Genomic DNA, 22,361 nt, shown 5'->3' on the forward strand with positions numbered 1-22,361 from the left:
TGTTGGAGCAGGTAAGATGTTGGGAGCGGATGTCAAAATTTATGAGGTACGAGGAGCATTGGGGGCAAGTGTGTCTTTTAGCAGTAATAATGCCGCCCCTTATTACGGACCGACAGCCCCTACCATGGCAAATCCACTGGGTGCACTTATTCAAGAGGGAGTCCTCATCTTCTCTAGACGAGTCACCAGAATACTTCGGGACATTAACCAATTACACAACGTTTCTTGTACCTGCCATACTACTTGCCTTTCCTGCCAGTCTCTGCCCACAACTTCTATTGAGGTCGGGGATGGTGGGGGTGCAAGGGCCATAGCAGGAGGTAATGAGGTCCTAGGGATGGACATGGATTTACGCTCCCTAGCAGATTGCAAATGGCTCTTTGTAGTGCTTCCCATAGTTGGTGCCCTGATTAGTCCACTAGCCCTTGAGCTTTGTGATCCCTGAGCTTACTATGATGCATTTGGCAATTGCTAGCACCCATATCCTGTTGAGTGGGGGGCTATGGCTAAGGTATGCTCCCAATGAAGATTTGACCAGCTCCACAGCTAAATGCACCTTACTTACGGAGTCACTAAGATTACAGACAGACACCTTAAGAACTCTAACTTCCTTCATTAGGGCTATTAGCTGGCTGGACACTGATCTTTAGAAAGAATCGTCTGTGGGCCTACTAGGTTGTGCGCCACTAGCATCAGGTGCTATACTGCTCTTACTAACTTCGCCTGCTTCATCTGTGCCCCTGGTATTGTTATGTCAAGGTTGCAAATCTATTACTACAGGGAAAAATGGCCAGGGCTTCTCTGGAGTCTGGTTGGAACTGGGAAAGACCCTCTATTACATCACTTGACTCGGATTCCCTCAGGGGTTCAGAGGAAGGGATCCTACTAACTGCCTTTTTAAACATATCTGGTATGCACCCTTTGCCTGTTTTGCTACTCTGGGCCTGCTGTGTGCTATCCCTGATTGTTGTGTCAGGGAGTGATGAATCTAAAAGGCCCTCGCATTCGGATAACAAGATATCTACCCTCTCCATAACACCCCCTAGGAATCATTACTGGGACTTCTTTTTTTGACCACCACCCATTCCTCCTTCACGGGATTTTCTCTTTCCTATTCATGCCCCAGAGATGACAGATTCCACTAACAAACCTAAAACAACTGTCTAAAGGTCTAAAAAAGAAAATTGCGTCACCGTCCAATTAGCTCTTTAGCTGCAATAAATGCCCCTTAGCAAGAGAGCTGCCTGTACACAATTAAAAGCTGCCAAATAATCACCTGTATAAGGGTCCAGAAAATCAGGTGTCGGAGGGATTGCCCAGCCTCCTCCGAGCTCTGACAGACACAGACGGGCCCGCCCTTGGCCCATGCTTCGCATGGAGTGGTCCAGGCACACCCGCGCATGCTGCGGGAGTCGCGTGATGCTTCTAAGTGCCTCCGGGCACGGGAAACAGGTGACAGCACCTCCTGGTGCAAAGCAAAGAGTTCTGAGCTTGCAGTCCCCTTGTGGCAGCTGTGACTGAGTGATTGTGTGTGGCTCCCATGCTGTGGGAACCGTGTGATGCTTTTAAGCACCTCCAGGCACAGGAAACTGGTAACAGCGCCTCCTGGCGCAAAGCGTTCTGGGGGTTGTAGTCCCCTTGTGGCAGCTGTGACTGGGTGCGGTTAACAGAATAGGCCTGCAAAGGTTCTCATAAGAACATTCCCTCATATATCTACTATTAGACATATTAGAAACTTTTAGATAGCTGCTCAACAGAGTGAATATTTACCATGGGAAATGATAGGAGAGATGACAAACCATCAGAAATCCCGTTTCCATTGGATGACAATGAGTAATATGTGCTAACAGCAGAGTACAAAGTTCCCCAGGGGGCGTTAAACCGTGTGGAGCAAGGAGTTGGTATTATGAATACCGTGGCTGTGAAGAAAGGGTTCCCTAGTCGGAACTTAGAGAGCCTCACACACCCAAAGTAATAAGCGTGAAACACACCCTTACTAGAGGGTGTCCGGTGTCATCATCGGCTCACTGCCCCTCGTCAGACCGGCGCTGCAATATCTGACGGAGTCCCCAAAGGTACTCTTTTGACGGGGTTCTTTTAGTTCCTTGCCGAAGGTGGATGTGGGTGAGGATGAAAAGGAAGGTGTAGTCAGTGCAGTGGTGAGTGAAAGCGATAAAAAAGGTAATCAGTCCACTTGCAACTTTAATAACGTGGCTGATTCCTTAGTTAAAAGGGGTGGGAGGGGAGTTTAGAGACCGTAAAAGGTGTACAGAACAATAACTCTACCCCCTAGTGTGGTCAACATGTTTCTCGCCGAAAGGCGATTCGTCAGGACCTAAAATAAAGTACTACACAAAAAGAAAGTGAACTCAATGCTCAATCTATATAAAGAAAGCAAATACAACCTCGCTGGGTCGGAGGACAAGAGGGCCAAGCACCAGCAGCTCCGCACCCTGACCAGGTGCCGCGAGCGTGAGGGGTAGGTGTTCCGCCGTTCCAGTGTCTACTCAAAGGTGTATCCAATCCTTATTACGCTGGCCTCACGGGAGCTTGCTGCGGGGCCCATTCTTAATCCCCTTAGGGTCGCATAAATAGAGCAGGACCCCTTGGCCCTCTTGTCCTCCGACCCAGCGAGGTTGTATTTGCTTTCTTTATATAGATTGAGCATTGAGTTCACTTTCTTTTTGTGTAGTACTTTATTTTAGGTCCTGACGAATCGCCTTTCGGCGAGAAACATGTTGACCACACTAGGGGGTAGAGTTATTGTTCTGTACACCTTTTACGGTCTCTAAACTCCCCTCCCACCCCTTTTAACTAAGGAATCAGCCACGTTATTAAAGTTGCAAGTGGACTGATTACCTTTTTTATCGCTTTCACTCACCACTGCACTGACTACACCTTCCTTTTCATCCTCACCCACATCCACCTTCGGCAAGGAACTAAAAGAACCCCGTCAAAAGAGTACCTTTGGGGACTCCGTCAGATATTGCAGCGCCGGTCTGACGAGGGGCAGTGAGCCGATGATGACACCGGACACCCTCTAGTAAGGGTGTGTTTCACGCTTATTACTTTGGGTGTGTGAGGCTCTCTAAGTTCCGACTAGGGAACCCTTTCTTCACAGCCACGGTATTCATAATACCAACTCCTTGCTCCACACGGTTTAACGCCCCCTGGGGAACTTTGTACTCTGCTGTTAGCTCTACTTTAGGACATGTACACTGGACCCCATTAAAAATCGTCCTCTTCTGTTCCCCTTTTGTTAAAAATGAGTAATATGTAACATTCGCCATGCTGAATGTTACAAACTTTGTCTCCCTTTCCCTCCCTCACTCTCCCTCTGTCTCCCTTTCCCTCCCACACTCTCTCTCCCTCTCCCTTCCCCTCCCTCACTCACTCTCCCTTTGTCTCCCTTTCCCTCCCTGACTCTCCCTCTGCCTCCCTTTCCCTACCTCACTTTGTCTCCCTTTCCCTCCCTCCATCACTCACCCTCACTCTGTCTCTGTCTCCCTCACTCTCCCTCTGTCTCCCTTTCCCTCCCATTCCCTCCCTCACTATGCCTCCCTTTCCCTCCCTCCCTCTTCCTCTCTCTCGCTCCATTTCCCTCCCTCACTCTCCCTCTGCCTCCCTTTCCCTCCCTCACTCTCCCTCTGTCTCCCTTTCCGTCCCTCACTCTGCCTCGCCTTCCCTCCCTCCCTCTCCCTCCCTCCTCTCCCTCCCTTTCCATCCCTCACTCTCCCTCTCCCTCCCTTTTTCTTCCCTCCCTCTCCCTCCCTTTCCATCCCTCACTCTCCCTTTGTCTCCCTTTCCCTCCCTCACTCTCCCTCTGTCTCCCTTTCCCTCCCACACTCTCTCTCCCTCTACCTTCCCCTCCCTCACGCACTCTCCATCTGTCTCTCTTTCCCTCCCTCACTCTCCCTTTGTCTCCCTTTCCTTCCCTCACTCTCCCTATGTCTCCCTTTCCCTCCCTCACTCTCCCTTTGTCTCCCCTTCCTTCACTCACTCTCCCTTTTCCTCCCTTTCCCTCACTCCTTCCCTCTCCCTCTGTCTCTTTTTCACTCCCTCGCTTTCCCTTTGTCTCCCTTTCCCTCCCTCACTCTGTCTCTCTTTCCCTCCCTCACTCACCCTCTGTCTCCCTTTCCCTTTCTCACTCTGCCTCGCCTTCCCTCCCCTTCCCTCCATCTCCCCCTGTCTGCCTCTCCCTCCCTTTCCCTCCCCCACTCTCCCTCCCTCTCCCTCGCTCTCCCTTTCCCTCCCTGACTCTCCCTCTGCCTCCCTTTCCCTACCTCACTTTGTCTCCCTTTCCCTCCCTCCATCACTCACCCTCACTCTGTCTCTGTCTCCCTCACTCTCCCTCTGTCTCCCTTTCCCTCCCATTCCCTCCCTCACTATGCCTCCCTTTCCCTCCCTCCCTCTTCTTCTCTCTCCCTCCATTTCCCTCCCTCACTCTCCCTCTGTCTCCCTTTCCCTCCCATTCCCTCCCTCACTATGCCTCCCTTTCCCTCCCTCCCTCTTCCTCCCTCTCCCTCCCTTTCCATCCCTCACTCTCCCTTTGTCTCCCTTTCCCTCCCTCACTCTCCCTCTGTCTCCCTTTCCCTCCCTCACTCTTTCTCCCTCTCCCTTCCCCTCCCTCACTCACTCTCCATCTGTCTCTCTTTCCCTCCCTCACTCTCCCTTTGTCTCCCTTTCCCTCCCTCACTCTCCCTCTGTCTCCCTTTCCCTCCCTCACTCTCCCTTTGTCTCCCTTTCCTTCACTCACTCTCCCTTTTCCTCCCTTTCCCTCACTCCTTCCCTCTCCCTCTGTCTCTTTTTCACTCCCTCGCTTTCCCTTTGTCTCCTTTTCCCTCCCTCACTCTCCCTCTGTCTCCCTTTCCCTCCCTCACTCTCCCTTGTCCTGCCTTTCCCTCCCTCCCTCACTCTCCCTCCTCTCCCTGTCTCCCTTTCTCTCCCTCACTCTCCCTCTGTCTCCCTTTCCCTTCCTTTCCCTCCCTCCTTCTCCCTCTCTTTCCCTCCCTCCCTCTCCCTCCCATTCCCTCCCTCTCTCTCTCCTGTCTCCCTCTCCCTCCCTCCCTCTCCCTCTGTCTCACTCCCTTTCCCTCCCTCCCCCTCTCCCTCCCTTTCCCTCCCTCCCTCTCCCTCTGTCTCCCTTTACCTCCCTCACTCTGTCTCTGTTTCACTTTTCCTCCCTCACTCTGTCTGTCTCCCTTTCCCTCCCTCACTCTCCCTCACTCTGTCTCTGTCTCTCTTTCCCTCCCTCACTCACCCTCTGTCTCCCTTTCCCTTTCTCACTCTGCCTCGCCTTCCCTCCCCTTCCCTCCATCTCCCCCTGTCTGCCTCTCCCTCCCCCACTCTCCCTCCCTCTCCCTCACTCTCCCTTTACCTCCCTCACTCTGTCTCTGTTTCCCTTTCCCTCCCTCACTCTGTCTGCCTCCCTTTCCCTCCCTCACTCTCCCTCACTCTGTCTCTGTCTCTCTTTCCCTCCCTCACTCACCCTCTGTCTCCCTTTCCCATTCTCACTCTGCCTCGCCTTCCCTCCCCTTCCCTCCATCTCCCCCTGTCTGCCTCTGCCTCCCTTTCCCTCCCCCACTCTCCCTCCCTCTCCCTCACTCTCCCTTTACCTCCCTCACTCTGTCTCAGTTTCCCTTTCCCTCCCTCACTCTGTCTGTCTCCCTTCCCTCCCTCACTCTCCCTCACTCTGTCTCTGGCTCTCTTTCCCTTCCTCACTCACCCTCTGTCTCCCTTTCCCTTTCTCACTCTGCCTCGCCTTCCCTCCCCTTCCCTCCATCTCCCCCTGTCTGCCTCTCCCTCCCTTTCCCTCCCCCACTCTCCCTCCCTCTCCCTCGCTCTCCCTTTCCCTCCCTGACTCTCCCTCTGCCTCCCTTTCCCTACCTCACTTTGTCTCCCTTTCCCTCCCTCCATCACTCACCCTCACTCTGTCTCTGTCTCCCTCACTCTCCCTCTGTCTCCCTTTCCCTCCCATTCCCTCCCTCACTATGCCTCCGTTTCCCTCCCTCCCTCTTCCTCTCTCTCCCTCCATTTCCCTCCCTCACTCTCCCTCTGCCTCCCTTTCCCTCCCTCACTCTCCCTCTGTCTCCCTTTCCCTCCCTCGCTCTGCCTCCCTTTCCCTCCCTCCTTCTCCCTATCTTTCCCTCCCTCCCTCTCCCTCCCATTCCCTCCCTCTCTCTCTCCTGTCTCCCTCTCCCTCCCTCCCTCTCCCTCTGTCTCACTCCCTTTCCCTCCCTCCCCCTCTCCCTCCCTTTCCCTCCCTCCCTCTCCCTCCCTCCTCTCCCTCCCTTTCCATCCCTCACTCTCCCTTTGTCTCCCTTTCCCTCCCTCACTCTCCCTCTGTCTCCCTTTCCCTCCCTCACTCTCTCTCCCTCTCCCTTCCCCTCCCTCACTCACTCTCCATCTGTCTCTCTTTCCCTCCCTCACTCTCCCTTTGTCTCCCTTTCCCTCCCTCACTCTCCCTATGTCTCCCTTTCCCTCCCTCACTCTCCCTTTGTCTCCCTTTCGTTCACTCACTCTCCCTTTTCCTCCCTTTCCCTCACTCCTTCCCTCTCCCTCTGTCTCTTTTTCACTCCCTCGCTTTCCCTTTGTCTCCCTTTCCCTCCCTCACTCTCCCTCTGTCTCCCTTTCCCCCTCACTCTCCCTTTTCCTGCCTTTCCCTCCCTCCCTCACTCTCCCTCCTCTCCCTGTTTCCCTTTCTCTCCCTCACTCTCCCTCTGTCTCCCTTTCCCTTCCCTTCCTTTCCCTCCCTCGCTCTGCCTCCCTTTCCCTCCCTCCTTCTCCCTATCTTTCCCTCCCTCCCTCTCCCTCCCATTCCCTCCCTCTCTCTCTCCTGTCTCCCTCTCCCTCCCTCCCTCTCCCTCTGTCTCACTCCCTTTCCCTCCCTCCCCCTCTCCCTCCCTTTCCCTCCCTCCCTCTCCCTCTGTCTCCCTTTACCTCCCTCACTCTGTCTCTGTTTCCCTTTTCCTCCCTCACTCTGTCTCTGTCTCCCTTTCCCTCCCTCACTCTCCCTCACTCTGTCTCTGTCTCTCTTTCCCTCCCTCACTCACCCTCTGTCTCCCTTTCCCACTCTGCCTCGCCTTCCCTCCCCTTCCCTCCATCTCCCCCTGTCTGCCTCTCCCTCCCTTTCCCTCCCCCACTCTCCCTCCCTCTCCCTCACTCTCCCTTTCCCTCCCTGACTCTCCCTCTGCCTCCCTTTCCCTACCTCACTTTGTCTCCCTTTCCCTCCCTCCATCACTCACCCTCACTCTGTCTCTGTCTCCCTCACTCTCCCTCTGTCTCCCTTTCCCTCCCATTCCCTCCCTCACTATGCCTCCCTTTCCCTCCCTCCCTCTTCCTCTCTCACCCTCCATTTCCCTCCCTCACTCTCCCTCTGCCTCCCTTTCCCTCCCTCACTCTCCCTCTGTCTCCCTTTCCGTCCCTCACTCTGCCTCCCCTTCCCTCCCTCCCTCCCTCTCCCTCCCTCCCTCTCCCTCCCTTTCCATCCCTCACTCTCCCTCTCCCTCCCTTTTTCTTCCCTCGCTCTCCCTTTCCCTCCCTGACTCTCCCTCTGCCTCCCTTTCCCTACCTCACTTTGTCTCCCTTTCCCTCCCTCCATCACTCACCCTCACTCTGTCTCTGTCTCCCTCACTCTCCCTCTGTCTCCCTTTCCCTCCCATTCCCTCCCTCACTATGCCTCCGTTTCCCTCCCTCCCTCTTCCTCTCTCTCCCTCCATTTCCCTCTCTCACTCTCCCTCTGCCTCCCTTTCCCTCCCTCACTCTCCCTCTGTCTCCCTTTCCGTCCCTCACTCTGCCTCCCCTTCCCTCCCTCCCTCTCCCTCCCTCCTCTGCCTCCCTTTCCATCCCTCACTCTCCCTCTCCCTCCCTTTTTCTTCCCTCCCTCTCCCTCCCTCCCTCTCCCTCCCTTTCCATCCCTCACTCTCCCTTTGTCTCCCTTTCCCTCCCTCACTCTCCCTCTGTCTCCCTTTCCCTCCCTCACTCTCTCTCCCTCTCCCTTCCCCTCCCTCACTCACTCTCCATCTGTCTCTTTTTCCCTCCCTCACTCTCCCTTTGTCTCCCTTTCCCTCCCTCACTCTCCCTGTCTCCCTTTCCCTCCCTCACTCTCCCTTTGTCCCCCTTTCCTTCACTCACTCTCCCTTTTCCTCCCTTTCCCTCACTCCTTCCCTCTCCCTCACTCTCCCTGTCTCTTTTTCACTCCCTCGCTTTCCCTTTGTCTCCCTTTCCCTCCCTCACCCTCCCTCTGTCTCCCTTTCCCCCCTCACTCTCCCTTTTCCTGCCTTTCCCTCCCTCCCTCACTCTCCCTCCTCTCCCTTTCTCTCCCTCACTCTCCCTCTGTCTCCCTTTCCCTTCCCTTCCTTTCCCTTCCTCGCTCTGCCTCCCTTTCCCTCCCTCCTTCTCCCTATCTTTCCCTCCCTCCCTCTCCCTCCCATTCCCTCCCTCTCTCTCTCCTGTCTCCCTCTCCCTCCCTCCCTCTCCCTCTGTCTCACTCCCTTTCCCTCCCTCCCCCTCTCCCTCCCTTTCCCTCCCTCCCTCTCCCTCTGTCTCTGTCTCCCTTTACCTCCCTCACTCTGTCTCTGTTTCCCTTTTCTTCCCTCACTCTGTCTCTGTCTCCCTTTCCCTCCCTCACTCTCCCTCACTCTGTCTCTGTCTCTCTTTCCCTCCCTCACTCACCCTCTGTCTCCCTTTCCCTTTCTCACTCTGCCTCGCCTTCCCTCCCCTTCCCTCCATCTCCCCCTGTCTGCCTCTCCCTCCCTTTCCCTCCCCCACTCTCCCTCCCTCTCCCTTACTCTCCCTTTCCCTCCCTGACTCTCCCTCTGCCTCCCTTTCCCTACCTCACTTTGTCTCCCTTTCCCTCCCTCCATCACTCACCCTCACTCTGTCTCTGTCTCCCTCACTCTCCCTCTGTCTCCCTTTCCCTCCCATTCCCTCCCTCACTATGCCTCCCTTTCCCTCCCTCCCTCTTCCTCTCTCACCCTCCATTTCCCTCCCTCACTCTCCCTCTGCCTCCCTTTCCCTCCCTCACTCTCCCTCTGTCTCCCTTTCCGTCCCTCACTCTGCCTCCCCTTCCCTCCCTCCCTCCCTCTCCCTCCCTCCCTCTCCCTCCCTTTCCATCCCTCACTCTCCCTCTCCCTCCCTTTTTCTTCCCTCGCTCTCCCTTTCCCTCCCTGACTCTCCCTCTGCCTCCCTTTCCCTACCTCACTTTGTCTCCCTTTCCCTCCCTCCATCACTCACCCTCACTCTGTCTCTGTCTCCCTCACTCTCCCTCTGTCTCCCTTTCCCTCCCATTACCTCCCTCACTATGCCTCCGTTTCCCTCCCTCCCTCTTCCTCTCTCTCCCTCCATTTCCCTCTCTCACTCTCCCTCTGCCTCCCTTTCCCTCCCTCACTCTCCCTCTGTCTCCCTTTCCGTCCCTCACTCTGCCTCCCCTTCCCTCCCTCCCTCTCCCTCCCTCCTCTCCCTCCCTTTCCATCCCTCACTCTCCCTCCCTTTTTCTTCCCTCCCTCTCCCTCCCTCCCTCTCCCTCCCTTTCCATCCCTCACTCTCCCTTTGTCTCCCTTTCCCTCCCTCACTCTCCCTCTGTCTCCCTTTCCCTCCCTCACTCTCTCTCCCTCTCCCTTCCCCTCCCTCACTCACTCTCCATCTGTCTCTCTTTCCCTCCCTCACTCTCCCTTTGTCTCCCTTTCCCTCCCTCACTCTCCCTGTCTCCCTTTCCCTCCCTCACTCTCCCTTTGTCTCCCTTTCCTTCACTCACTCTCCCTTTTCCTCCCTTTCCCTCACTCCTTCCCTCTCCCCCTGTCTCTGTCTCTTTTTCACTCCCTCGCTTTCCCTTTGTCTCCCTTTCCCCCCTCACTCTCCCTTTTCCTGCCTTTCCCTCCCTCCCTCACTCTCCCTCCCTCCTCTCCCTGTCTCCCTTTCTCTCCCTCACTCTCCCTCTGTCTCCCTTTGCCTTCCCTTCCTTTCCCTTCCTCGCTCTGCCTCCCTTTCCCTCCCTCCTTCTCCCTATCTTTCCCTCCCTCCCTCTCCCTCCCATTCCCTCCCTCTCTCTCTCCTGTCTCCCTCTCCCTCCCTCTCCCTCTGTCTCACTCCCTTTCCCTCCCTCCCCCTCTCCCTCCCTTTCCCTCCCTCCCTCTCCCTCTGTCTCCCTTTACCTCCCTCACTCTGTCTCTGTTTCCCTTTTCCTCCCTCACTCTGTCTCTGTCTCCCTTTCCCTCCCTCACTCTCCCTCACTCTGTCTCTGTCTCTCTTTCCCTCCCTCACTCACCCTCTGTCTCCCTTTCCCTTTCTCACTCTGCCTCGCCTTCCCTCCCCTTCCCTCCATCTCCCCCTGTATGCCTCTCCCTCCCTTTCCCTCCCCCACTCTCCCTCCCTCTCCCTCACTCTCCCTTTACCTCCCTCACTCTGTCTCTGTTTCCCTTTCCCTTCCTCACTCTGTCTGTCTCCCTTTCCCTCCCTCACTCTCCCTCACTCTGTCTCTGTCTCTCTTTCCCTCCCTCACTCACCCTCTGTCTCCCTTTCCCATTCTCACTCTGCCTCGCCTTCCCTCCCCTTCCCTCCATCTCCCCCTGTCTGCCTCTCCCTCCCTTTCCCTCCCCCACTCTCCCTCCCTCTCCCTCGCTCTCCCTTTCCCTCCCTGACTCTCCCTCTGCCTCCCTTTCCCTACCTCACTTTGTCTCCCTTTCCCTCCCTCCATCACTCACCCTCACTCTGTCTCTGTCTCCCTCACTCTCCCTCTGTCTCCCTTTCCCTCCCATTCCCTCCCTCACTATGCCTCCCTTTCCCTCCCTCCCTCTTCCTCTCTCACCCTCCATTTCCCTCCCTCACTCTCCCTCTGCCTCCCTTTCCCTCCCTCACTCTCCCTCTGTCTCCCTTTCCGTCCCTCACTCTGCCTCCCCTTCCCTCCCTCCCTCTCCCTCCCTTTCCATCCCTCACTCTCCCTCTCCCTCCCTTTTTCTTCCCTCCCTCTCCCTCCCTCCCTCTCCCTCCCTTTCCATCCCTCACTCTCCCTTTGTCTCCCTTTCCCTCCCTCACTCTCCCTCTGTCTCCCTTTCCCTCCCTCACTCTCTCTCCCTCTCCCTTCCCCTCCCTCACTCACTCACTCTCCATCTGTCTCTCTTTCCCTCCCTCACTCACCCTCTGTCTCCCTTTCCCATTCTCACTCTGCCTCGCCTTCCCTCCCCTTCCCTCCATCTCCCCCTGTCTGCCTCTCCCTCCCTTTCCCTCCCCCACTCTCCCTCCCTCTCCCTCGCTCTCCCTTTCCCTCCCTGACTCTCCCTCTGCCTCCCTTTCCCTACCTCACTTTGTCTCCCTTTCCCTCCCTCCATCACTCACCCTCACTCTGTCTCGGTCTCCCTCACTCTCCCTCTGTCTCCCTTTCCCTCCCATTCCCTCCCTCACTATGCCTCCCTTTCCCTCCCTCCCTCTTCCTCTCTCACCCTCCATTTCCCTCCCTCACTCTCCCTCTGCCTCCCTTTCCCTCCCTCACTCTCCCTCTGTCTCCCTTTCCGTCCCTCACTCTGCCTCCCCTTCCCTCCCTCCCTCTCCCTCCCTTTCCATCCATCACTCTCCCTCTCCCTCCCTTTTTCTTCCCTCCCTCTCCCTCCCTCCCTCTCCCTCCCTTTCCATCCCTCACTTTCCCTTTGTCTCCCTTTCCCTCCCTCACTCTCCCTCTGTCTCCCTTTCCCTCCCTCACTCTCCCTTTGTCTCCCTTTCCTTCACTCACTCTCCCTTTTCCTCCCTTTCCCTCACTCCTTCCCTTTCCCTCTGTCTCTTTTTCACTCCCTCGCTTTCCCTTTGTCTCCCTTACCCTCCCTCACTCTCCCTCTGTCTCCCTTTCCCTCCCTCACTCTCCCTTTTCCTGCCTTTCCCTCCCTTTCTCACTCCCTCCTCTCCCTGTCTCCCTTTCTCTCCCTCACTCTCCCTCTGTCTCCCTTTCCCTTCCTTTCCCTCCCTCCCTCCTTCTCCCTTTCCCTCCCTCCTTCTCCCTCTCTTTCCCTCCCTCCCTCTCCCTCCCATTCCCTCCCTCTCTCTCTCCTGTCTCCCTCTCCCTCCCTCCCTCTCCCTCTGTCTCACTCCCTTTCCCTCCCTCCCCCTCCCTTTCCCTCCCTCCCTCTCCCTCTGTCTCCCTTTACCTCCCTCACTCTCCCTCTGTTTCCCTTTTCCTCCCTCACTCTGTCTCTGTCTCCCTTTCCCTCCCTCCCTCTCCCTCCCATTCCCTCCCTCTCTCTCTCCTGTCTCCCTCTCCCTCCCTCCCTCTCCCTCTGTCTCACTCCCTTTCCCTCCCTCCCCCTCCCTTTCCCTCCCTCCCTCTCCCTCTGTCTCCCTTTACCTCCCTCACTCTCCCTCTGTCTCTCTTTCCCTCCCTCACTCACCCTCTGTCTCCCTTGCCCTTTCTCACTCTGCCTCGCATTCCCTCCCCTTCTCCCTCCCTTTCCCTCCATCTCCCCCTGTCTCCCTCTCCCTCCCTTTCCCTCCCCCACTCTCCCTTCCTCTCCCTCGCTCTCCCTTTCCCTCCCTGACTCTCCCTCTGCCTCCCTTTCCCTACCTTACTTTGTCTCCCTTTCCCTCCCTCCCTCACTCACCCTCACCCTCACTCTGTCTCTGTCTCCCTCACTCTCCCTCTGTCTCCCTTTCCCTCCCATTCCCTCCCTCACTATGCCTCCCTTTCCCTCCCTCCCTCTCCCTCTCTCCCTCCCTTTCCCTCCCTCACTCTCCCTCTGCCTCCCTTTCCCTCCCTCACTCTCCCTCTGTCTCCCTTTCCGTCCCTCACTCTGCCTCCCCTTCCCTCCCCCTCTCCCTCCCTTTCCCTTCCACTCCCTCTGTCTCATTTTACCTCCCTCCCTCCCTCTCCGTCTCCCTCCCTTTACCTCCCTCACTGTCCCTCCCTCTCCCTCTGTCTCCCTTTACCTCCCCCAGCCTCCCTCTGTCTTCCTTTCCCTCCCTCACTCTGTCTCTCTTCCTGCCCTCACTCACCCTCACTCTGTCTCTGTCTCCCTCATTCTCCGTCTGTCTCCCTTTCCCTCCCTCGCTCTGCCTCCCTTTCCCTCTCTTCTTCTCCCTCCCTCCCTTTCCCTCCCTCTCTCTCCCTCTGTCTCCCTTTCCCTCCCTCACTCTCTCTCCCTCTCCCTTCCCCTCCCTCACTCACTCTCCATCTGTCTCTCTTTCCCTCCCTCACTCTCCCTTTGTCTCCCTTTCCCTCCCTCACTCTCCCTGTCTCCCTTTCCCTCCCTCACTCTCCCTTTGTCTCCCTTTCCTTCACTCACTCTCCCTTTTCCTCCCTTTCCCTCACTCCTTCCCTCTCCCTCACTCTCCCTGTCTCTTTTTCACTCCCTCGCTTTCCCTTTGTCTCCCTTTCCCTCCCTCACTCTCCCTCTGTCTCCCTTCCCCCCTCACTCTCCCTTTTCCTGCCTTTCCCTCCCTCCCTCACTCTCCCTCCTCTCCCTTTCTCTCCCTCACTCTCCCTCTGTCTCCCTTTCCCTTCCCTTCCCTTCCTCGCTCTGCCTCCCTTTCCCTCCCTCCTTCTCCCTATCTTTCCCTCCCTCCCTCTCCCTCCCATTCCCTCCCTCTCTCTCTCCTGTCTCCCTCTCCCTCCCTCCCTCTCACTCTGTCTCACTCCCTTTCCCTCCCTCCCCCTCTCCCTCCCTTTCCCTCCCTCCCTCTCCCTCTGTCTCCCTTTACCTCCCTCACTCTGTCTCTGTTTCCCTTTTCCTCCCTCACTCTGTCTCTGTCTCCCTTTCCCTCCCTCACTCTCCCTCACTCTGTCTCTGTCTCTCTTTCCCTCCCTCACTCACCCTCTGTCTCCCTTTCCCTTTCTCACTCTGCCTCGCCTTCCCTCCCCTTCCCTCCATCTCCCCGTCTGCCTCTCCCTCCCTTTCCCTCCCCCACTCTCCCTCCCTCTCCCTTACTCTCCCTTTCCCTCCCTGACTCTGCCTCTGCCTCCCTTTCCCTACCTCACTTTGTCTCCCTTTCCCTCCCTCCATCACTCACCCTCACTCTGTCTCTGTCTCCCTCACTCTCCCTCTGTCTCCCTTTCCCTCCCTTTCCGTCCCTCACTCTGCCTCCCCTTCCCTCCCTCCCTCCCTCTCCCTCCCTCCCTCTCCCTCCCTTTCCATCCCTCCCTCTCCCTCTCCCTCCCTTTTTCTTCCCTCGCTCTCCCTTTCCCTCCCTGACTCTCCCTCTGCCTCCCTTTCCCTACCTCACTTTGTCTCCCTTTCCCTCCCTCCATCACTCACCCTCACTCTGTCTCTGTCTCCCTCACTCTCCCTCTGTCTCCCTTTCCCTCCCATTCCCTCCCTCACTATGCCTCCCTTTCCCTCCCTCCCTCTTCCTCTCTCACCCTCCATTTCCCTCCCTCACTCTCCCTCTGCCTCCCTTTCCCTCCCTCACTCTCCCTCTGTCTCCCTTTCCGTCCCTCACTCTGCCTCCCCTTCCCTCCCTCCCTCTCCCTCCCTTTCCATCCCTCACTCTCCCTCTCCCTCCCTTTTTCTTCCCTCCCTCTCCCTCCCTCCCTCTCCCTCCCTTTCCATCCCTCACTCTCCCTTTGTCTCCCTTTCCCTCCCTCACTCTCCCTCTGTCTCCCTTTCCCTCCCTCACTCTCTCTCCCTCTCCCTTCCCCTCCCTCACTCACTCTCCATCTGTCTCTCTTTCCCTCCCTCACTCACCCTCTGTCTCCCTTTCCCATTCTCACTCTGCCTCGCCTTCCCTCCCCTTCCCTCCATCTCCCCCTGTCTGCCTCTCCCTCCCTTTCCCTCCCCCACTCTCCCTCCCTCTCCCTCGCTCTCCCTTTCCCTCCCTGACTCTCCCTCTGCCTCCCTTTCCCTACCTCACTTTGTCTCCCTTTCCCTCCCTCCATCACTCACCCTCACTCTGTCTCGGTCTCCCTCACTCTCCCTCTGTCTCCCTTTCCCTCCCATTCCCTCCCTCACTATGCCTCCCTTTCCCTCCCTCCCTCTTCCTCTCTCACCCTCCATTTCCCTCCCTCACTCTCCCTCTGCCTCCCTTTCCCTCCCTCACTCTCCCTCTGTCTCCCTTTCCGTCCCTCACTCTGCCTCCCCTTCCCTCCCTCCCTCTCCCTCCCTTTCCATCCATCACTCTCCCTCTCCCTCCCTTTTTCTTCCCTCCCTCTCCCTCCCTCCCTCTCCCTCCCATCCCTCACTCTCCTTTTGTCTCCCTTTCCCTCCCTCACTCTCCCTCTGTCTCCCTTTCCCTCCCTCACTCTCCCTTTGTCTCCCTTTCCTTCACTCACTCTCCCTTTTCCTCCCTTTCCCTCACTCCTTCCCTCTCCCTCTGTCTCTTTTTCACTCCCTCGCTTTCCCTTTGTCTCCCTTACCCTCCCTCACTCTCCCTCTGTCTCCCTTTCCCTCCCTCACTCTCCCTTTTCCTGCCTTTCCCTCCCTTTCTCACTCTCCCTCCTCTCCCTGTCTCCCTTTCTCTCCCTCACTCTCCCTCTGTCTCCCTTTCCCTTCCTTTCCCTCCCTCTGCCTCCCTTTCCCTCCCTCCTTCTCCCTCTCTTTCCCTCCCTCCCTCTCCCTCCCATTCCCTCCCTCTCTCTCTCCTGTCTCCCTCTCCCTCCCTCCCTCTCCCTCTGTCTCACTCCCTTTCCCTCCCTCCCCCTCTCCCTCCCTTTCCCTCCCTCCCTCTCCCTCTGTCTCCCTTTACCTCCCTCACTCTGTCTCTGTTTCACTTTTCCTCCCTCACTCTGTCTGTCTCCCTTTCCCTCCCTCACTCTCCCTCACTCTGTCTCTGTCTCTCTTTCCCTCCCTCACTCACCCTCTGTCTCCCTTTCCCTTTCTCACTCTGCCTCGCCTTCCCTCCCCTTCCCTCCATCTCCCCCTGTCTGCCTCTCCCTCCCTTTCCCTCCCCCACTCTCCCTCCCTCTCCCTCACTCTCCCTTTACCTCCCTCACTCTGTCTCTGTTTCCCTTTCCCTCCCTCACTCTGTCTGCATCCCTTTCCCTCCCTCACTCTCCCTCACTCTGTCTCTGTCTCTCTTTCCCTCCCTCACTCACCCTCTGTCTCCCTTTCCCATTCTCACTCTGCCTCGCCTTCCCTCCCCTTCCCTCCATCTCCCCCTGTCTGCCTCTGCCTCCCTTTCCCTCCCCCACTCTCCCTCCCTCTCCCTCACTCTCCCTTTACCTCCCTCACTCTGTCTCAGTTTCCCTTTCCCTCCCTCACTCTGTCTGTCTCCCTTCCCTCCCTCACTCTCCCTCACTCTGTCTCTGGCTCTCTTTCCCTTCCTCACTCACCCTCTGTCTCCCTTTCCCTTTCTCACTCTGCCTCGCCTTCCCTCCCCTTCCCTCCATCTCCCCCTGTCTGCCTCTCCCTCCCTTTCCCTCCCCCACTCTCCCTCCCTCTCCCTCGCTCTCCCTTTCCCTCCCTGACTCCCCCTCTGCCTCCCTTTCCCTACCTCACTTTGTCTCCCTTTCCCTCCCTCCATCACTCACCCTCACTCTGTCTCTGTCTCCCTCACTCTCCCTCTGTCTCCCTTTCCCTCCCATTCCCTCCCTCACTATGCCTCCGTTTCCCTCCCTCCCTCTTCCTCTCTCTCCCTCCATTTCCCTCCCTCACTCTCCCTCTGCCTCCCTTTCCCTCCCTCACTCTCCCTCTGTCTCCCTTTCCCTCCCTCGCTCTGCCTCCCTTTCCCTCCCTCCTTCTCCCTATCTTTCCCTCCCTCCCTCTCCCTCCCATTCCCTCCCTCTCTCTCTCCTGTCTCCCTCTCCCTCCCTCCCTCTCCCTCTGTCTCACTCCCTTTCCCTCCCTCCCCCTCTCCCTCCCTTTCCCTCCCTCCCTCTCCCTCCCTCCTCTCCCTCCCTTTCCATCCCTCACTCTCCCTTTGTCTCCCTTTCCCTCCCTCACTCTCCCTCTGTCTCCCTTTCCCTCCCTCACTCTCTCTCCCTCTCCCTTCCCCTCCCTCACTCACTCTCCATCTGTCTCTCTTTCCCTCCCTCACTCTCCCTTTGTCTCCCTTTCCCTCCCTCACTCTCCCTATGTCTCCCTTTCCCTCCCTCACTCTCCCTTTGTCTCCCTTTCGTTCACTCACTCTCCCTTTTCCTCCCTTTCCCTCACTCCTTCCCTCTCCCTCTGTCTCTTTTTCACTCCCTCGCTTTCCCTTTGTCTCCCTTTCCCTCCCTCACTCTCCCTCTGTCTCCCTTTCCCCCTCACTCTCCCTTTTCCTGCCTTTCCCTCCCTCCCTCACTCTCCCTCCTCTCCCTGTTTCCCTTTCTCTCCCTCACTCTCCCTCTGTCTCCCTTTCCCTTCCCTTCCTTTCCCTCCCTCGCTCTGCCTCCCTTTCCCTCCCTCCTTCTCCCTATCTTTCCCTCCCTCCCTCTCCCTCCCATTCCCTCCCTCTCTCTCTCCTGTCTCCCTCTCCCTCCCTCCCTCTCCCTCTGTCTCCCTTTACCTCCCTCACTCTGTCTCTGTTTCCCTTTTCCTCCCTCACTCTGTCTCTGTCTCCCTTTCCCTCCCTCACTCTCCCTCACTCTGTCTCTGTCTCTTTCCCTCCCTCACTCACCCTCTGTCTCCCTTTCCCACTCTGCCTCGCCTTCCCTCCCCTTCCCTCCATCTCCCCCTGTCTGCCTCTCCCTCCCTTTCCCTCCCCCACTCTCCCTCCCTCTCCCTCCCTCTCCCTTTCCCTCCCTGACTCTCCCTCTGCCTCCCTTTCCCTACCTCACTTTGTCTCCCTTTCCCTCCCTCCATCACTCACCCTCACTCTGTCTCTGTCTCCCTCACTCTCCCTCTGTCTCCCTTTCCCTCCCATTCCCTCCCTCACTATGCCTCCCTTTCCCTCCCTCCCTCTTCCTCTCTCACCCTCCATTTCCCTCCCTCACTCTCCCTCTGCCTCCCTTTCCCTCCCTCACTCTCCCTCTGTCTCCCTTTCCGTCCCTCACTCTGCCTCCCCTTCCCTCCCTCCCTCCCTCTCCCTCCCTCCCTCTCCCTCCCTTTCCATCCCTCACTCTCCCTCTCCCTCCCTTTTTCTTCCCTCGCTCTCCCTTTCCCTCCCTGACTCTCCCTCTGCCTCCCTTTCCCTACCTCACTTTGTCTCCCTTTCCCTCCCTCCATCACTCACCCTCACTCTGTCTCTGTCTCCCTCACTCTCCCTCTGTCTCCCTTTCCCTCCCATTCCCTCCCTCACTATGCCTCCGTTTCCCTCCCTCCCTCTTCCTCTCTCTCCCTCCATTTCCCTCTCTCACTCTCCCTCTGCCTCCCTTTCCCTCCCTCACTCTCCCTCTGTCTCGCTTTCCGTCCCTCACTCTGCCTCCCCTTCCCTCCCTCCCTCTCCCTCCCTCCTCTGCCTCCCTTTCCATCCCTCACTCTCCCTCTCCCTCCCTTTTTCTTCCCTCCCTCTCCCTCCCTCCCTCTCCCTCCCTTTCCATCCCTCACTCTCCCTTTGTCTCCCTTTCCCTCCCTCACTCTCCCTCTGTCTCCCTTTCCCTCCCTCACTCTCTCTCCCTCTCCCTTCCCCTCCCTCACTCACTCTCCATCTGTCTCTCTTTCCCTCCCTCACTCTCCCTTTGTCTCCCTTTCCCTCCCTCACTCTCCCTGTCTCCCTTTCCCTCCCTCACTCTCCCTTTGTCCCCCTTTCCTTCACTCACTCTCCCTTTTCCTCCCTTTCCCTCACTCCTTCCCTCTCCCTCACTCTCCCTGTCTCTTTTTCACTCCCTCGCTTTCCCTTTGTCTCCCTTTCCCTCCCTCACCCTCCCTCTGTCTCCCTTTCCCCCCTCACTCTCCCTTTTCCTGCCTTTCCCTCCCTCCCTCACTCTCCCTCCTCTCCCTTTCTCTCCCTCACTCTCCCTCTGTCTCCCTTTCCCTTCCCTTCCTTTCCCTTCCTCGCTCTGCCTCCCTTTCCCTCCCTCCTTCTCCCTATCTTTCCCTCCCTCCCTCTCCCTCCCATTCCCTCCCTCTCTCTCTCCTGTCTCCCTCTCCCTCCCTCCCTCTCCCTCTGTCTCACTCCCTTTCCCTCCCTCCCCCTCTCCCTCCCTTTCCCTCCCTCCCTCTCCCTCTGTCTCCCTTTACCTCCCTCACTCTGTCTCTGTTTCCCTTTTCTTCCCTCACTCTGTCTCTGTCTCCCTTTCCCTCCCTCACTCTCCCTCACTCTGTCTCTGTCTCTCTTTCCCTCCCTCACTCACCCTCTGTCTCCCTTTCCCTTTCTCACTCTGCCTCGCCTTCCCTCCCCTTCCCTCCATCTCCCCCTGTCTGCCTCTCCCTCCCTTTCCCTCCCCCACTCTCCCTCCCTCTCCCTTACTCTCCCTTTCCCTCCCTGACTCTCCCTCTGCCTCCCTTTCCCTACCTCACTTTGTCTCCCTTTCCCTCCCTCCATCACTCACCCTCACTCTGTCTCTGTCTCCCTCACTCTCCCTCTGTCTCCCTTTCCCTCCCATTCCCTCCCTCACTATGCCTCCCTTTCCCTCCCTCCCTCTTCCTCTCTCACCCTCCATTTCCCTCCCTCACTCTCCCTCTCCCTCCCTTTCCCTCCCTCACTCTCCCTCTGTCTCCCTTTCCGTCCCTCACTCTGCCTCCCCTTCCCTCCCTCCCTCCCTCTCCCTCCCTCCCTCTCCCTCCCTTTCCATCCCTCACTCTCCCTCCCTTTTTCTTCCCTCGCTCTCCCTTTCCCTCCCTGACTCTCCCTCTGCCTCCCTTTCCCTACCTCACTTTGTCTCCCTTTCCCTCCCTCCATCACTCACCCTCACTCTGTCTCTGTCTCCCTCACTCTCCCTCTGTCTCCCTTTCCCTCCCATTACCTCCCTCACTATGCCTCCGTTTCCCTCCCTCCCTCTTCCTCTCTCTCCCTCCATTTCCCTCTCTCACTCTCCCTCTGCCTCCCTTTCCCTCCCTCACTCTCCCTCTGTCTCCCTTTCCGTCCCTCACTCTGCCTCCCCTTCCCTCCCTCCCTCTCCCTCCCTCCTCTCCCTCCCTTTCCATCCCTCACTCTCCCTCCCTTTTTCTTCCCTCCCTCTCCCTCCCTCCCTCTCCCTCCCTTTCCATCCCTCACTCTCCCTTTGTCTCCCTTTCCCTCCCTCACTCTCCCTCTGTCTCCCTTTCCCTCCCTCACTCTCTCTCCCTCTCCCTTCCCCTCCCTCACTCACTCTCCATCTGTCTCTCTTTCCCTCCCTCACTCTCCCTTTGTCTCCCTTTCCCTCCCTCACTCTCCCTGTCTCCCTTTCCCTCCCTCACTCTCCCTTTGTCTCCCTTTCCTTCACTCACTCTCCCTTTTCCTCCCTTTCCCTCACTCCTTCCCTCTCCCCCTGTCTCTGTCTCTTTTTCACTCCCTCGCTTTCCCTTTGTCTCCCTTTCCCCCCTCACTCTCCCTTTTCCTGCCTTTCCCTCCCTCCCTCACTCTCCCTCCCTCCTCTCCCTGTCTCCCTTTCTCTCCCTCACTCTCCCTCTGTCTCCCTTTGCCTTCCCTTCCTTTCCCTTCCTCGCTCTGCCTCCCTTTCCCTCCCTCCTTCTCCCTATCTTTCCCTCCCTCCCTCTCCCTCCCATTCCCTCCCTCTCTCTCTCCTGTCTCCCTCTCCCTCCCTCTCCCTCTGTCTCACTCCCTTTCCCTCCCTCCCCCTCTCCCTCCCTTTCCCTCCCTCCCTCTCCCTCTGTCTCCCTTTACCTCCCTCACTCTGTCTCTGTTTCCCTTTTCCTCCCTCACTCTGTCTCTGTCTCCCTTTCCCTCCCTCACTCTCCCTCACTCTGTCTCTGTCTCTCTTTCCCTCCCTCACTCACCCTCTGTCTCCCTTTCCCTTTCTCACTCTGCCTCGCCTTCCCTCCCCTTCCCTCCATCTCCCCCTGTATGCCTCTCCCTCCCTTTCCCTCCCCCACTCTCCCTCCCTCTCCCTCACTCTCCCTTTACCTCCCTCACTCTGTCTCTGTTTCCCTTTCCCTTCCTCACTCTGTCTGTCTCCCTTTCCCTCCCTCACTCTCCCTCACTCTGTCTCTGTCTCTCTTTCCCTCCCTCACTCACCCTCTGTCTCCCTTTCCCATTCTCACTCTGCCTCGCCTTCCCTCCCCTTCCCTCCATCTCCCCCTGTCTGCCTCTCCCTCCCTTTCCCTCCCCCACTCTCCCTCCCTCTCCCTCGCTCTCCCTTTCCCTCCCTGACTCTCCCTCTGCCTCCCTTTCCCTACCTCACTTTGTCTCCCTTTCCCTCCCTCCATCACTCACCCTCACTCTGTCTCTGTCTCCCTCACTCTCCCTCTGTCTCCCTTTCCCTCCCATTCCCTCCCTCACTATGCCTCCCTTTCCCTCCCTCCCTCTTCCTCTCTCACCCTCCATTTCCCTCCCTCACTCTCCCTCTGCCTCCCTTTCCCTCCCTCACTCTCCCTCTGTCTCCCTTTCCGTCCCTCACTCTGCCTCCCCTTCCCTCCCTCCCTCTCCCTCCCTTTCCATCCCTCACTCTCCCTCTCTCTCCCTTTTTCTTCCCTCCCTCTCCCTCCCTCCCTCTCCCTCCCTTTCCATCCCTCACTCTCCCTTTGTCTCCCTTTCCCTCCCTCACTCTCCCTCTGTCTCCCTTTCCCTCCCTCACTCTCTCTCCCTCTCCCTTCCCCTCCCTCACTCACTCACTCTCCATCTGTCTCTCTTTCCCTCCCTCACTCACCCTCTGTCTCCCTTTCCCATTCTCACTCTGCCTCGCCTTCCCTCCCCTTCCCTCCATCTCCCCCTGTCTGCCTCTCCCTCCCTTTCCCTCCCCCACTCTCCCTCCCTCTCCCTCGCTCTCCCTTTCCCTCCCTGACTCTCCCTCTGCCTCCCTTTCCCTACCTCACTTTGTCTCCCTTTCCCTCCCTCCATCACTCACCCTCACTCTGTCTCGGTCTCCCTCACTCTCCCTCTGTCTCCCTTTCCCTCCCATTCCCTCCCTCACTATGCCTCCCTTTCCCTCCCTCCCTCTTCCTCTCTCACCCTCCATTTCCCTCCCTCACTCTCCCTCTGCCTCCCTTTCCCTCCCTCACTCTCCCTCTGTCTCCCTTTCCGTCCCTCACTCTGCCTCCCCTTCCCTCCCTCCCTCTCCCTCCCTTTCCATCCATCACTCTCCCTCTCCCTCCCTTTTTCTTCCCTCCCTCTCCCTCCCTCCCTCTCCCTCCCTTTCCATCCCTCACTCTCCCTTTGTCTCCCTTTCCCTCCCTCACTCTCCCTCTGTCTCCCTTTCCCTCCCTCACTCTCCCTTTGTCTCCCTTTCCTTCACTCACTCTCCCTTTTCCTCCCTTTCCCTCACTCCTTCCCTCTCCCTCTGTCTCTTTTTCACTCCCTCGCTTTCCCTTTGTCTCCCTTACCCTCCCTCACTCTCCCTCTGTCTCCCTTTCCCTCCCTCACTCTCCCTTTTCCTGCCTTTCCCTCCCTTTCTCACTCCCTCCTCTCCCTGTCTCCCTTTCTCTCCCTCACTC

The sequence above is a fragment of the Lissotriton helveticus genome, chromosome 2_1 (assembly GCF_964261635.1).
Source record: "Lissotriton helveticus chromosome 2_1, aLisHel1.1, whole genome shotgun sequence".
Classification (NCBI taxonomy): Eukaryota; Metazoa; Chordata; class Amphibia; order Caudata; family Salamandridae; genus Lissotriton; species Lissotriton helveticus.